The sequence below is a fragment of the Bactrocera dorsalis genome, chromosome 6 (genome assembly GCF_023373825.1).
Source record: "Bactrocera dorsalis isolate Fly_Bdor chromosome 6, ASM2337382v1, whole genome shotgun sequence".
Taxonomy (NCBI): domain Eukaryota; kingdom Metazoa; phylum Arthropoda; class Insecta; order Diptera; family Tephritidae; genus Bactrocera; species Bactrocera dorsalis.
In genome coordinates, this window is record NC_064308.1 from 36,557,040 (window position 1) to 36,572,113 (window position 15,074).

Here is a 15,074-nt window from a genome sequence, read left to right on the forward strand (position 1 = left end):
ACAATGAAGACGACGCCGTGAATTATCCAGTGGAGTTTCTAAATTCTTTGGAAGGGCTTTGTATGCCACCGCATCATTTGCGTCTCAAAGTTGGATCTGTCGTTATGATGCTTCGCAATCTACAAGCGCCGAAACTGTGTAATGGAACCCGACTGACTGTGACGCAACTATCGAATACAAGGGGGCAGAATGCTTGATTCTACGAATTTGTTTGAGTTCTCACGATTTGCCATTTCAGTTCAAACGGATTCCGTTTCCAGTAAAAATAGCATTTGAGATGACAATCATCGGGACAAAGGATAGTCGCTAGAAGTGTATGGCATACTTTTTGAGCTGCTATGGTTTTTACATGGCCGAAAATACGTGGCGTGTTCACGAGTAGGAAAACTATCTTCTTTGAACATTTACGCACCGGAACAGAAACCAAAAAATGTTGTTTATCAAGCTGCGTTACATTGAAAATAAAGGAAATGATAAATTTAATTTTCTTTTCATTTCAAAACACATATGTAATTTCACGCAGGAAAACGGCTGCAGGGTCAGCTAGTTATTTATAAATATATAAACTATTTTTAATAGTTTGTTTTCAGTTTTGATATTTTATATTATAAAAAATTGTAATTGAAAACATAGATGTGTACAAAACTATATATTCGTATTGTGCAATGACAACATTGTTCAAATGAAAACAAACAAAGGATGGCTGATTTCTGCGTTTTTGCCACGGGCTCAACTTTTAACACATTTTGCTCGCTAAGGAAGGAAAAGGAAGGAAGGGAGTAGCGTATTTGACTGTTTCGGCTATAAATCATGGACAAATAAAACGCATTTAGCTTATTTCACATTTTCGCTTAAATATGGCATGCGGGCAATAACAATCAGCTGATATTCAATTTATTGCGACAAAATGTTTGACATGGAGAAGAGGTAAATTTGAATTTTTAAATTTGTAAACAAACTTTTCACAAACTAAATAATTATTTATTTTGAAGTGTAACAATGAGAGGAAGGATGAGTTCCTGCATACGCGGAAGAAAAAGTTCGCTTATGAAAACGTCTTGGAGGATATCAAGGATTTATAGTAAGAATATTTTAAAATTATTTTGTAAATATTTATTAAATTTGTTTCAACAGGATACAACAATTAATGCGGCTGCCCTCGTAGCAAAAATGCGAACGCTTTTGAAGGCGTAAAAAACAGCGAAAGACAATGAGAAGCAGACTGGCACTTCTCCGTGCACAGTACCGTATTGCTTATATTGCATTCGCTTTTTTATGTTTTTAAACAGGAAAGGAGTTGTGCAGTGTATCCACAAGAGCCGAACGCAGCAATTCCTGTTCCAAATCGTCGTTATTATAAAAGATCTAGAGAACAATATTTTGATCAAAAAATCGAACTAAAAAGAAAAAGTGCTGAAGAAAAGGCGAAGTTTTACACGAACATACAAAAACAAATGCAGGATTTGGCCGAAAAACGAGATATGCAGATGGAAATTGAACAAAAAAAAACCGAAAATAGAAACAGAAAAATTTAAAATTTTACAGCAGTCTGTTATGAATAAAAAATAGAAAAGCCACTTGATTTCATAACGAATATATATTGTTTTATTTAACGGAAATATATAATCAAGCTTATCATAAAATTAACATTTTTTACATACAAACCTTGAACAAATGCATACGTTACGTACGTGTTTATATAAAAAAAATATGTCGTAAAATTATAAATAATTTTATTATTTGGGATTTAAAATGGAAAATGTTGCTCTAAAAGTGCATTTTAAAATTAAAAAAAATTAAATAAATTCAGTTCTTCGTGTTAAAATTGTAAGCAACTGATTCCGGCGTCCTTTCAGTGTTCCAAATGCATTTTCGGGAAACAGGGAGGGGCTATCCCCCTTCACGCCCCCTTATTTGAAAGAGGAAGGATCGAACTTTTTAATAAGTCCCCCCTCGACCCCCTAGAGCCCCTAAAGACCTGTAGGGAGCCCTTTGAAAATGACCAAAAATCAGTGTTTTTGCTCATCTATATATATAAAAATGAAATGGTGTATAGTTGTAACGCTAAAACTCGAAAACGGCTGAACTAAATGAAATACTTCCTTCGAGGGATTTGTTTGTTATTACCACGCGCAGGTCATGTCTTAAATTCAGAACAAAATATTAAGGGGGCGTGGCACCTCCCATACAAATTGAATTTTTCAAGTCGAAGATCTTCAAAAGTATTTAAGGTAGGAACAAGAAAATTGGTACAGAGCTCCAGGATAACAACACCCCTCTCACCTATAAAGCTTGGCGTTATCGAAAAAGGAGACGTGGTACCTCCCTTACAATCTTTAATTATTTTGGTTGTTAATCCACCATATATTTATCTCATTTTCCACCTAGCACGACATTTTGGTTGTTCTTGCTGCAGCGGTTATATGGTAATTTTGGTTGTGTTACGTGCTATTTTTGGTTTATGGAAATGGCAGTTTTATGAAATAAACACAAATTAAATTAAACGTCAATTTTGCTTTGAAATCGAACACGCAAAATTTAGAGGGCAATATAAATGCGCCTTGCTTTACTGATATATTGATATATTTTTTTTTTAAAAGTGAGTTATTTAGTGAAAGTGATTTAGCGTGTTGGCGAATACCGATTTATGTACATTGGAATTTATCATTCAATTGATCTGCTTCCTTAGTTTAATTCATTCATTTTTGGAGTTTTCAAAGGTAAGTTATTGGTGCGTAAAACCTTATATGAACTTTTTGCAAATGAATGATCATTTCCAATTAGATATTTGTTACGATGCCAAGAATCAGTACGTGTGGTAACACTTCTCGGAGTTCCCAGGCCGCAAGGAGAACACGAAATAGCAGAGCACGTCAAAGGGAAAGTGTTATTGAGGGGGTATCACCACGAAATAGACTGCTGGAGAATAGCACGCACCAGTTAGAAGATGTCAACCAAATATACAATCAGCAAGAACGATTGAGAAGAAGGAAGTTCACAATCAGCAACAACGATCGAGAAGGAGGGAAGTTCGTGCTCGCCAAAGTGATGAAGTAAGATCACGACGACAACAGCGGCAACATCTTTCTTTTGTGAACTTTGAACGGGCAGGTTTTCGATATGATCCAAACATTCAATATAGCGCATCTGTTCAAATCGGTCAGATGTCAGTAGTTTGTCAATATTGCAATGTAGTCAAATTTAAAAATGAACCGCCAGGGTTATGTTGCGCCGGGGGAAAGGTTAAGTTGCCAGAATTGCTTCCACCACCACAGCCATTGTTACGGTGAATCTCCTCACTCGATTGTCTCGATACAACGATTGTTTTCAAATGACGTCATTTGGCGGTGAAATTGTAAATGAACAAAACTACAATCCAACGTTTAAGGTATTTTTACCAACCAATATTCGACAGAAACTACAGAGCTTTCCTCCAATTATACAGGTTCATGGGCAAATTTTTCATCTCGCTGGATCGCTGTTGCCGCATCCAGATCAAGAACACAAATATCTCCAAATTTACTTTCTGGGAGATTCACATGATAAAGTAAATCGGCGTTGTGCTATCTTCAATATAACGAAAAGAGAAATAATCGAAAAATTGCAGCAAATGTTACACGAACACAATGGCCTCATTAAACTGTTTACGATTTCGTTAGAACGTATGCCAACAGATGATCATAGTATAATTATACAATGCACCCACAGTTAGCGAAATATCAGTTGTTGTTGTTGGAGAAAATTTGCAGTCGCGTGATATTGTTATCAAACGTAGAAATCAAAACGCACTAAAACGGATAAGTGAGACACATCGGTCTTACTACGCAATGCAATATCCGCTCATGTTCTACCGTGGAGAAGACGCATATCACTTAGGATATACGATGATAAATCCGGGGAATGGTTAGTAAAAATAAAATTTTGTTTGCTACTTCATATAGGTAATTTAAGCTTTTAGGTATCGGACAAATAAAAAAGTCAGCTCAATGAAGTTTTACGCATATCGAATGATGATTCGCTAAAACTATGACGACCATTTACTGAGATATGGACGGTTATTTCAACAGTATGCAGTTGACATGTACGGTAAAGTTGAGACAGAACGACTTAATTACATGCGATACAATCAGTCGAAGTTACGATCTGAAGAGTATATTCACTTAAGAGATGCAATGAATGGTGATGCGGATATTACAAATATTGGTCGACTCTATATTTTGCCATCGACATACATTGGCAGTTCTAGACACATAAATTTTGATGGTGGAGAAAATTACACCTGACCAAATTGATGACATCATTTCCGCCGAAATTCCTGGTGTTGAAATAGATCCAGAGTTGCACGAAGTGGTGATGGCCAATATGGTTCATGGGCCATGCGGAGAACACGATCCATCTTCGGTTTGTATGTCGGACAGTAAATGCAAAAAACGCTATCCCCATGCTTTTATTTCGGAAACTCAAACTGGAAACGACGGATACCCTCTCTATCGGCGTCACTCACCCGCTGACAATGGCACAACATTCATCACTCAATTGAAAGGAAAGAATTTCGTGGTTGATAACACATGAATCGTTCCATATTCGCCAATTTTGTCTAAGGCATATAAATTTTGAGTATTGCAGTTCAATAAAATCAATTAAGTATGTTTGCAAATATGTCACCAAAGGAAGCGATATGGCGGTTATTGGCGTTGAACGAGATGAAATTAGCAAATTTCAAAGGGGCAGATATGTGAACTGCAATGAAGCAATCTGGAGAATATTTTCATTTGCAATTCATGAACGCCATCTTACTGTTGTGCATCTGGCAGCTCATTTGGAGAATGACCAGCGAGTTTATTTCAACGCAGAGAACATAGTACAGCGAACGGAAATACCACCAGATACCACTTTAACAAGTTTCTTTGCAACTTGCGCCTGTGATCCGTTCGAGAGAACATTGCTTTACTCGGAGATGCCTCGGTATTATACATGGAAGAAATGGTTGCGCAGGAAGAACGGCCATCCGGTAGATGGTTATCCAGGTGTTTTTCCAACTGATGCATTGGGAAGAATTTACACAATCCATCTAAAGAACGATGATTGCTTTTACCTACGTTTGCTTTTGATTAATGTAAGCGGTTCAACTTCATTTGAATCATTGAGGACTGTAGATGGTACCATTTGCGCAACATTTCGAGAAGCATGTCAACAATTGCAATTGCTTGAACACGACAGTCACTTGAATTAAACGTTAGCGGATGCAATAGCTTCTTCACCAGCCACTGCAGTTCGTACACTTTTCGCTATTATAATTTCGACATGTCAGCCTTCAAACCCGCGTCTATTATGGGATACGTACAAAGATGACATGGCAGAAGATATTTTGCATCGCCTGCGATTAGCGACGAGAAATGTCGACTTACAAATGAACGCTGACATCTACAATGAAGCATTAGTTCTTATTGAAGATTTATGTTTATTTATGAGTGGAAAACTATTGATTGAAGTTCATATGCCGGCACCAAGTCGTCAAATAAGGGATTTAGGGAGTCGCGAGTTGGAACGCGAGCGTGCTTACGATATAACTCACTTGCAACAACAAGTACAAACAAATGTTCCACTGTTGAATGAACAGCAAAGCAGTGCGTACAATCAGCTAATAAATGCTGTAGATAGTGGAAACGGTGGCATATTTTTCCTCGATGCACCCGGCGGGACTGGCAAAACGTTCATATTTTCTTTAATACTAGCAGCAATACGAGGTCAAGGTGGTATCGCATTAGCTCTTGCATCTACCGGGATTGCTGCAACACTGTTAGAAGTTGGAAGAACGGCACATTCAGCATTAAAGCTTCTATTAAACTTGCAAATACACGAAAGTCCTGTTTGCAATATTTCAAAGCAATCAGCAATGGCACAAGTTTTAAAAAAATGTAAGTTAATCATATGGGATGAATGCACAATGGCCCGCAAACGATCATTAGAAGCATTTGACCGAACACTGAGAGATTTGCGCAACAATAATCGTTGCTTTGGAGGAGTGATGATATTGCTGTCGGGCGACTTTAGACAAACACTTCCCGTGATTCCAAAATCAACAGCGGCGGATGAGCTAAACGCATGTCTGAAGTCATTGCATTTATGGAGGTTTGTTAAAACCATTTCATTGACCATGAATATGCGAGTTTTGCTGCAAAACGATAGAACTGCGGAGGTTTTTTCAAAAGAGCTGCCGCGAATCGGAAATGGACAAGTTCCGATAGATCCTTGCAGTGGATTAATATCGATTCCAACTACGATTTGCCAATTCACATCTAATCAATATGAACTAATCAGTAGTGTATATCCAAATATTGCTCAAAATTATGGTAACTACGATTGGTTAAGCACGCGCGCAATTTAAGCAGCAAAAAATATGGATGTCAACGACTTGAATTGGACGATTCAAAATCAAATTCCGGGAGATCTGCGGTCATATAAATCAATCGATCGCGTTGAAATTGAAGACGAGGTAGTAAATACCCAGTGGAGTTCTTAAACTCTTTGATGCCGGCTGGAATACCGCCTCATATATTGCGTCTCAAAGTTGGGTCTGTAGTTATTATGCTACGGAATCTTCATGCTCCCAAACTGTGCAATGGTACTCGGCTGATTGTGACCAAGCTAATGAACAATTTAATAGTGGCAAGCATTTTGAAAGGCCCGTTCAAGGGAGAGGAATGCTTACTTCCCCGAATTCCATTAACTTCAACAGATTTGCCATTCCAATTCAGACGTTTTCAGTTCCCAGTGAAACTTGCATTTGCGATGACAATAAACAAGTCACAAGGGCAGTCGCTGGAAGTATGCGGCATAAATTTAGAAATGTCTTGCTTTTCACATGGCCAGCTCTATGTGGCGTGTTCCCGTGTTGGAAAACCTTCCTCACTGTTTATTTACGCCGCGGAACAGAAAACCAAAAATATCTTGTACCGTGCAGCCCTAAACTAAATATGAGTAGCATTTTTCAAGCAATTAAATTCAAAAAGCATTAAAGCATTTTTAATGTTTATCAGGCAGGTTCTGGCAATTCACTTCCGAGTAAAATTTGTACAAATTTTGTCAAATTAGGTACAGAAGGTATTTTCCACAAAACTTCACTCGGAAGTAAATTGCAGAACTTGCCTGTATATCATGATTTTTTATTTAAATTTTTTATCAAAAACAGTTCAAAAAACTCAGCAATAATTTTTTCTTCACTATTTTTCAATATTGGGAATTTGTCAAGGACAAAAAAGGCGGTATTTAAAGTATACACAATGAAATTAGGAAAAATCGTTCATATTCTATTAAAACCAATACCGGTGTAATTTTTGAAATGGAAAAAATATATTTTGGGCAGAACGAAGTTTGCTGGGTCAGCTAGTTCTTCCATACAAACTGAAACCAATGCAACCCAGCCAACATTTTTGTATGGACAAGAAATCAAAATTAAGAAAACCAAAATGTTTCAGTGCAATGTATATACATATTTAATTGCATCTATTAATGATACAAAGGGATCCGGGGTGACCGAAGTACTTTCGTGTAGTACTCCTTTCTGCGTTGGCGGCCTTCGGCCGCGCTTCAAATAAAATAACCCTGGTCGGTCCAACACCGGGGTGTATCAATTTTTTTTCGCATAGAACTCCTTTTTGCGTGGGCGGCCTTCGGCCGCGCTTTAAATAAAATAACCCTGGTCGGTCCAACACCGGGGTGTATCAATTTTTTTTCGCATAGAACTCCTTTTTGCATTGGCGGCCTTCGGCCGCGCTTTAAAAAAGTAACCCTGGCCGGTCTAACACCGGCTACGCCATCCACAGTATTTTAGCATTGAACACCTTTTCGCGTTCACTTCATACATTTATTGCTAACTGGGTTTAATTTATTCCCTTTTGTTCGTGCTTTCTCGGCAATTTGACAGTTCAAATTAGGCAGTCATTTTAGTTTTTCGCATTATTGAACTCAATGCAGAAAAAGGTGTATTTTATTTAAAGATTTACAAAGAAATTAACGATCAAAAGTAATTAAAAACATTACTAGTGGTTTTTATAATTCATAAGTAATATATGTGCGTGAAAATGTATCCATAATTGGTTTGGTACAATGCACAACAGATTTTTATAAAATATGTTTAAAATAAAGTTTTAAGCATACATGTGTGTTTAAAATTTTCAATTTGGTTCTCTCGTTTAGGTACAGTGAGCCAAAATTAACCAACGCGATAGTAAACCCAACCCGCATTTTCAAAAACTATTCTTGCTGAAGAATGTGTTTTGTTAAAGCTGATTTCATTAGGTGTTAACGAGCCATAATCTTTAAACACCGGAATGAGGTAATTTCTGCAAGGGTAAGCCGAGTCCCCGAGAATAAAAGTAGAATTTGGAAATAAACTTTCTATATTACTTTCTACTTTTCTATAAAATGCTGACCGTTTTAGCACTCTAGACTCATGATATGATCCGGGTTCTTCACAATAAATATCAATAAATTTTTAACAATGACCTGTAGAACAACACTATAATTACGTTTACGATCAAAATATACTTGTTTGTCTTTTATTGGTGCATTAATTGTTAAGTGGGTACAGTCAATAGCACAAATAACACCTGGTATTTGTTTCCTTTGTAAAAACTTGCGAGTTGTTTCTTCCAACGCATCTCCAGTTGGCCACTAAACAAACTCATGGCCTACTGAGATAACCCACGTGACAACCCGACGAATAATCGTCCATGCTGTGGACTTCGTTACACCAAACAATACGGCTAGTTGTCTGTAGGTAATTGTATTACTTAAATACCATACATACATGTACATCGTTATTTTAGCAGGAATATTGGTTTTTCCGGACTCTTCCTGCAAAAAATACTCATACAGAAAAGTCTCATAACAAAAACAAAGCATACCTATTAAGTAATCTAAAGTGGTGCGACTCAAACGAAAGTGAGATTTGAAATCCTCATCTTCAAAATTATCAATGGTGTCCACAAAATTAGAGCATTTTGGATGCTCTATCTGCTCTTGTTCTGAATCCCCCGATGATGAACTTGATTCAGCAGCTAAACCAGCCAGGATGTTCAATATTTCCTTATCTTCTTCATCATTTGAATTTGTCTACATAGTACCAAGCAACTGGAAAACACAAATTTAATTTTGTCTTAATTTTCATTTAAAATCCCTACTTACCGCCATCTTTTATAAAATTTTCCATTTCGTGCACTTCTATACTTTTCATTTATATATTTTTCATTTGTTTACATTTTTATCTGTCAAAATGAAGGTACTCGCTATTGCCAACTACTTTTTTGGGAAAAATCATAGCTATTGTGAATGAAAAAAGCATTTTATAGCGGGATTCTGTAACCAGTCTCTATTTGAGACATTTTGAGGCAAAGTCTCAATTTGAGACTAGTTACTATTCACTAAACAGTCTCTAGCGTTAGTCTCAAAATATTGAGACCTGGTAGTTAGCAGGTCACAAAACTAATAAATATAGTTTAAAAAAACTAAAAAACACGCTTTTAAAGCATATCAAACTAAAAAGTGAAAAATAATTTTTTGTTTAAACTAACAATAATAATGAAGGAAAAATTCCTGCATTATTGTGAAAATAGCGTGGAATGCTCGATATATGAAAAATATGTCACAAAGCACCCCACGCTTTTCTCACAATAATGCAGGAATTTTTCCTTCATTATTATTGTTAGTTTATACAAAGAATTATTTTTCACTTTTTAGTTTGATATGCTTTAAAAGCGTGTTTTTTAGTTTTTTTAAACTATATTTATTTTTAATTTTTTAGTTTTTCTTCTATGAGATTTGCCAATATTGTGAAATACAAACGAATATAACTTAAATCGTATTCTCCGCCATTAGATTCGGTGACAATTTTTAAAAAGCTCACATCGACGTGGCAGCCAAAGTTAAAAAAAGGAGTTTTCTACTACAGTTGCTTCTCGGAGGCATTTTGAAAACTAGTATCTGAATTTTTTTTTTTACTACAAAAATTTTATTATAAGTATTAATTTTTTTATTACCTAAAAGTCACATGTTTTGCATTATTAATTTGATATTATTTCTTCTGGTGCGCGGTTATCTTATATATGTACTGCTTAAACTTACTGTCGCCTTCCTACAGTGTCTCTCAAATATTCTACGATTCAGTACCACATAAAAAAGTTACAAACATACATACATACATACATACATACATACGCCTTCCTACAGTGTCGCTCAAATATTCTACGTTTCAGTACCACTTAAAAAAGTTACAAACATACATACATACATACATACATACAAGTGAAGCTAATAAAATCGTATTAAAAAGAGCTCTTGTCTGCCATTTTGAATATACCGAATAGAGATCATCATAGATATTAATCGATTGTCGTTTCTTTATATTTTGTAAGCAACTCAAACACGAAAAGGTTAAAAATAAATCAATTTTACATAAATTTCGTAAGTATTATGAAACAAAGTCAACATATATTTTTATTTTTATTGATAATCATGTTTTTTGACTATGTTATAGAAAATTTAATATTTGTTGTTAAATCAGCGTTAGTGGTGGAATGCAATCCCGGGTAAGCTTTTAAAGCAATAAGGTTACCCTACTAAATATTAATTTACAAAAAACTTCATTTAATTCTAAGAAACATTCATGTATTTTTAAGTTTCGTTAAGCCCACGAAATAAGCTATGACGTTGATTTACCGGGTATTTTGTTTTTGTTGTATATATTATACTAGCTGACCCGGCAAACTTCGTTCTGCCCAAAATAGATTTTTTTTTTCATTTCAAAAATTACACCGGTATTGGTTTTAATAGAATATGAACGATTTTTCCTAATTTTATTGTGCATACTTTAACAAAATTTTTAAAAATCTTTCTTTTGTAAACATTGAACGGGCAGGTTTTCGATATGATCCAAACATTCAATATATCGCATCTGTTCAAATCGGTCAGATGTCAGTAGTTTGTCAATATTGCAATGCAGTCAAATTTAAAAATGAACCGCCAGGGTTATGTTGCGCCGGGGGAAAGACGATGCATTCCATGTATAATACCGAGGCATCTCCGAGTAAAGCAATGTTCTCGCGAACGGATCACTGGCGCAAGTTGCAAAGAAACTTGTTAAAGTGGTTGCTGGTGGTATTTCCGTTCGCTGTACTATGTTCTCTGCGTTTAAATAAACTCCCTGGCCATTCTCCAAATGAGCTGACAGATGCACAACAGTAGGATGGCGTTCATGAATTGCAAATGAAAATATTCTCCAGATTGCTTCATTGCAGTTCACATATCTGCCCCTTTGAAATTTGCTAATTTCATCTCGTTCAACGCCAATAACCGCCATATCGCTTCCTTTGGTGACATATTTGCAAACATACTTAATTGATTTTATTGAACTGCAATACTCAAAATTTATATGCCTTAGACAAAATTGGCGAATATGGAATGATTCATGTGTTATCAACCACGAAATTCTTTCCTTTCAATTGAGTGATGAATGTTGTGCCATTGTCAGCGGGTGAGTGACGCCGATAGAGGTTAATTGGCAATGCCTTTAGTCCAATATATAAGCTATGAAAGCTTATGACAAGCTAACGTAATTATGTTGGCTAGCCGTGCGATTCTATAACGTGAGACAGTCTCAAGTCTCTAAATTTGAGATTTTGAGTTAGAGACAATTTTTGAGACTTGAGATGATTTTGCTATTCTGTAAGTGACAGTCTCAAAATCTACTACATTTCATTATTCAGAGATGTTTTTACACTTGAATGTTAATAAATATGTCGATAACAAATATTAAACTTTCTATAACATAGTCAAAAAACATTATTATCAATAAAAATAAAAATATATGTTGACTTTGTTTCATAATACTTACGAAATTTATGTAAAATTGATTTATTTTTAACCTTTTCGTGTTTGAGTTTCTTGCAAAATATAAAAAAAACGGCAATCGATTAATATCTATGATGATCTCTATTCAGTATATTCAAAATGGCAGACAAGAGTTCTTTTTGGTTTTGTGACCTGCTAACTACCAGGTCTCAAATTTAAGGCAATATTTTGAGACTAACGCTAGAGACTGTTTAGTGAATAGTAACTAGTCTCAAATTGAGACTTTACCTCAAAATCTCTCAAATAGAGACTAGAGACTGGTGACAGAATCCCGCTATAAGTCTTCCATACAAAATAATCTACATATTAGCTTAATTTGCAGGTAAAATAAAACACGCCTAATGATATAGCGTGGTGATCGTAACCACGGCTTGTATCGCCACGGCGAAAATCATGTTTACCCGCGCCTATAGATGTTTCACATCAAAATTTTAATTATATCATCTTGATATAAATAAATATGCTATATATTTTTAAACATTTTAGTTAACTTATTCATGGACAAATTGGAAATTATGTTTAATAATGAGTGGACCAAAATAAATAACTTTTGTGGAAGAATTTGGTATTACATACCATAATAATTCATTTGAACATTAAAACAAAATTTTTCATTGTAAGATAAATCAAGAGATAATTATAATACTCATGTTCCTATATTTTAAGTATAAATTTGTTTAATCACAAACTACATAAACTTTCTATACGTTAGAATTTAGCTATACGCCGGCGACCAGGAATCCAACTCGTTCCCAAATGGAGTGTTTGTGTAGGAATGTGAGTATGATTTTGTTTGCTCCAACCCAGGGATGGGCATATTAGCCCTCAGTGGCATTTTGCCCGTGCGGGCACGAGTGCACATTTTGAGGGCTAGGTGAGGGGATCATCGCGGGCAAACATGAAGAGGGAAGTGAGCGCAACGTATTTTCTTCTTCTTCTTTACTGGCGTAGACACCGCTTACGCGATTATAGCCGAGTCAACAACAGCGCGCCAGTCGTTTCTTCTCTTCGCTACGTGGCGCCAATTGGATATTCCAAGCGAAGCCAGGTCCTTCTCCACTTGGTCCTTCCAACGGACTGGAGGTCTTCCTCTTCCTCTGCTTCCCCCGGCGGGTACACCGTCGAATACTTTCAGAGCTGGAGTGTTTTCGTCCATTCGGACAACATGACCTAGCCAGCGTAGCCGCTGTCTTTTAATTCGCTGAACTAAGTCAATGTCGTCGTATATCTCGTACAGCTCATCGTTCCATCGAATGCGATATTCGCCGTGGCCAATGCGCAAAGGACCATAAATCTTTCGCAGAACTTTTCTCTCGAAAACTCGCAACGTCGACTCAACAGATGTTGTCATCGTCCAAGCCTCTGCACCATATAGCAGGACGGGTATTATGAGTGACTTATAGAGTTTGGTTTTTGTTCGTCAAGAGAGGACTTTGCTTCTCAATTGCCTACTCAGTCCGAAGTAGCACCTGTTGGCAAGAGTTATCCTGCGTTGGATTTCTAAGCTGACATTGTTGGTGGTGTTTACGCTGGTTCCAAGATAAACGAAATTATCTACAACTTCAAAGTTATGACTGTCAACAGTGACGTGAGTGCCAAGTCGCGAGTGCGACGACTGTTTGTTTGATGACAGGAGATATTTCGTCTTGCCCTCGTTCACTGCCAGACCCATTTGTTTTGCTTCCTTATTCAGTCTGGAGAAAGCAGAACTAACGGCGCGGGTGTTGACACCGATGATATCAATATCATCGGCATACGCCAGCAGCTGTACACTCTTATAAAAGATTGTACCTGCTCGATTAAGTTCTGCAGCTCGAACTATTTTCTCCAGCAGCAGATTGAAGAAATCGCACGATAGGGAGTCGCCTTGTCTGAAACCTCGCTTGGTATCGAACGGCTCGGAGAGGTCCTTCCCGATCCTGACGGAGCTTTTCGTGTTGCTCAACGTCAGTTTACACAGCCGTATTAGTTTTGCTGGGATACCAAATTCAGACATTGCGGCATAAAGGCAGCCCCTTTTCGTACTGTCGAAAGCAGCTTTGAAATCGACGAATAGGTGATGTGTGTCGATTTTCCTTTCACAGTTTTTTTCCAAGATTTGGCGCATGGTGAATATCTGGTCAGTTGTTGATTTACCAGGTCTAAAGCCACACTGATAAGGTCCAATCAGTTTGTTGACGGTGGGCTTTAATCTTTCACACTCGATACGCTCGATAGAACCTTATACGCGATATTAAGGAGGCTAATCCCACGGTAGTTGGCGCAGATTGTGGGGTCTCCTTTTTTATGGATTGGGCATAGCACACTTAAATTCCAATCGTTGGGCATGCTTTCGTCCGACCATATTTTACAAAGAAGCTGATGCATGCTCCTTATCAGTTCTTCGCCGCCGTGTTTGAATAGCTCGGCTGGCAATCCATCCGCCCCCGCCGCTTTGTTGTTCTTCAGGCGGGTAATTGCTATTCGAACTTCTTCTTGGTCGGGCAATGGAACGTCTTCTCCATCGTCATCGATTGGGGAATCGGGTTCGTCTTCTCCTGACGTTGTGTGTTCACTGCCATTCAGCAGGCTGGAGAAGTGTTCCCTCCATAATTTAAGTATGCTGTGGGCATCGGTGACTAGATCACCTTGGGGGGTTCTACATGAGTATGCTCCGGTCTTGAAACCTTCTGTAAGCCGCCGCATCTTTTCGTAGAATTTTCGAGCATTACCCCTGTCGGCCAGCTTATCAAGCTCTTCGTACTCACGCATTTTGGCCTCTTTCTTTTTTTGTCTACAAATGCGTCTCGCTTCCCTCTTCAACTCTCGGTATCTATCCCATCCCGCACGTGTTGTGGTCGATCGTAACGTTGCGAGGTAGGCAGCCTGTTTTCTCTCCGCTGCGACACGGCACTCCTCGTCGTACCAGCTGTTCTTTTGCACTTTTCGAAAACCAATGGTTTCGGTTGCAGCTGTACGTAAGGAGTTTGAAATGCCGTCCCACAGTTCCCTTATACCGAGTTGTTGACGAGTGCTCTCAGAGAGCAGGAGTGCAAGCCGAGTAGAAAATCGTTCGGCTGTCTGTTGTGATTGCAGCTTCTCGACGTCGAACCTTCCTTGTGTTTGTTGGCGTGCGTTTTTTGCTGCACAGAGGCGGGTGCGAATCTTAGCTGCAACAAGGTAGT

General features: G+C 37.5%; 1 protein-coding gene and 1 pseudogene across 1 annotated transcript in view; one reads left to right on the forward strand and one right to left on the reverse strand.

The window, feature by feature from the left end:
* Positions 1 to 15,074, forward strand: part of LOC125779336 (uncharacterized) — a 331,687-nt gene that overhangs the window by 292,284 nt on the left and 24,329 nt on the right. The gene's annotated exons all lie outside the window — the stretch shown is intronic.
* LOC125779465 (uncharacterized) lies at positions 7,150 to 9,484 on the reverse strand (annotated as a pseudogene).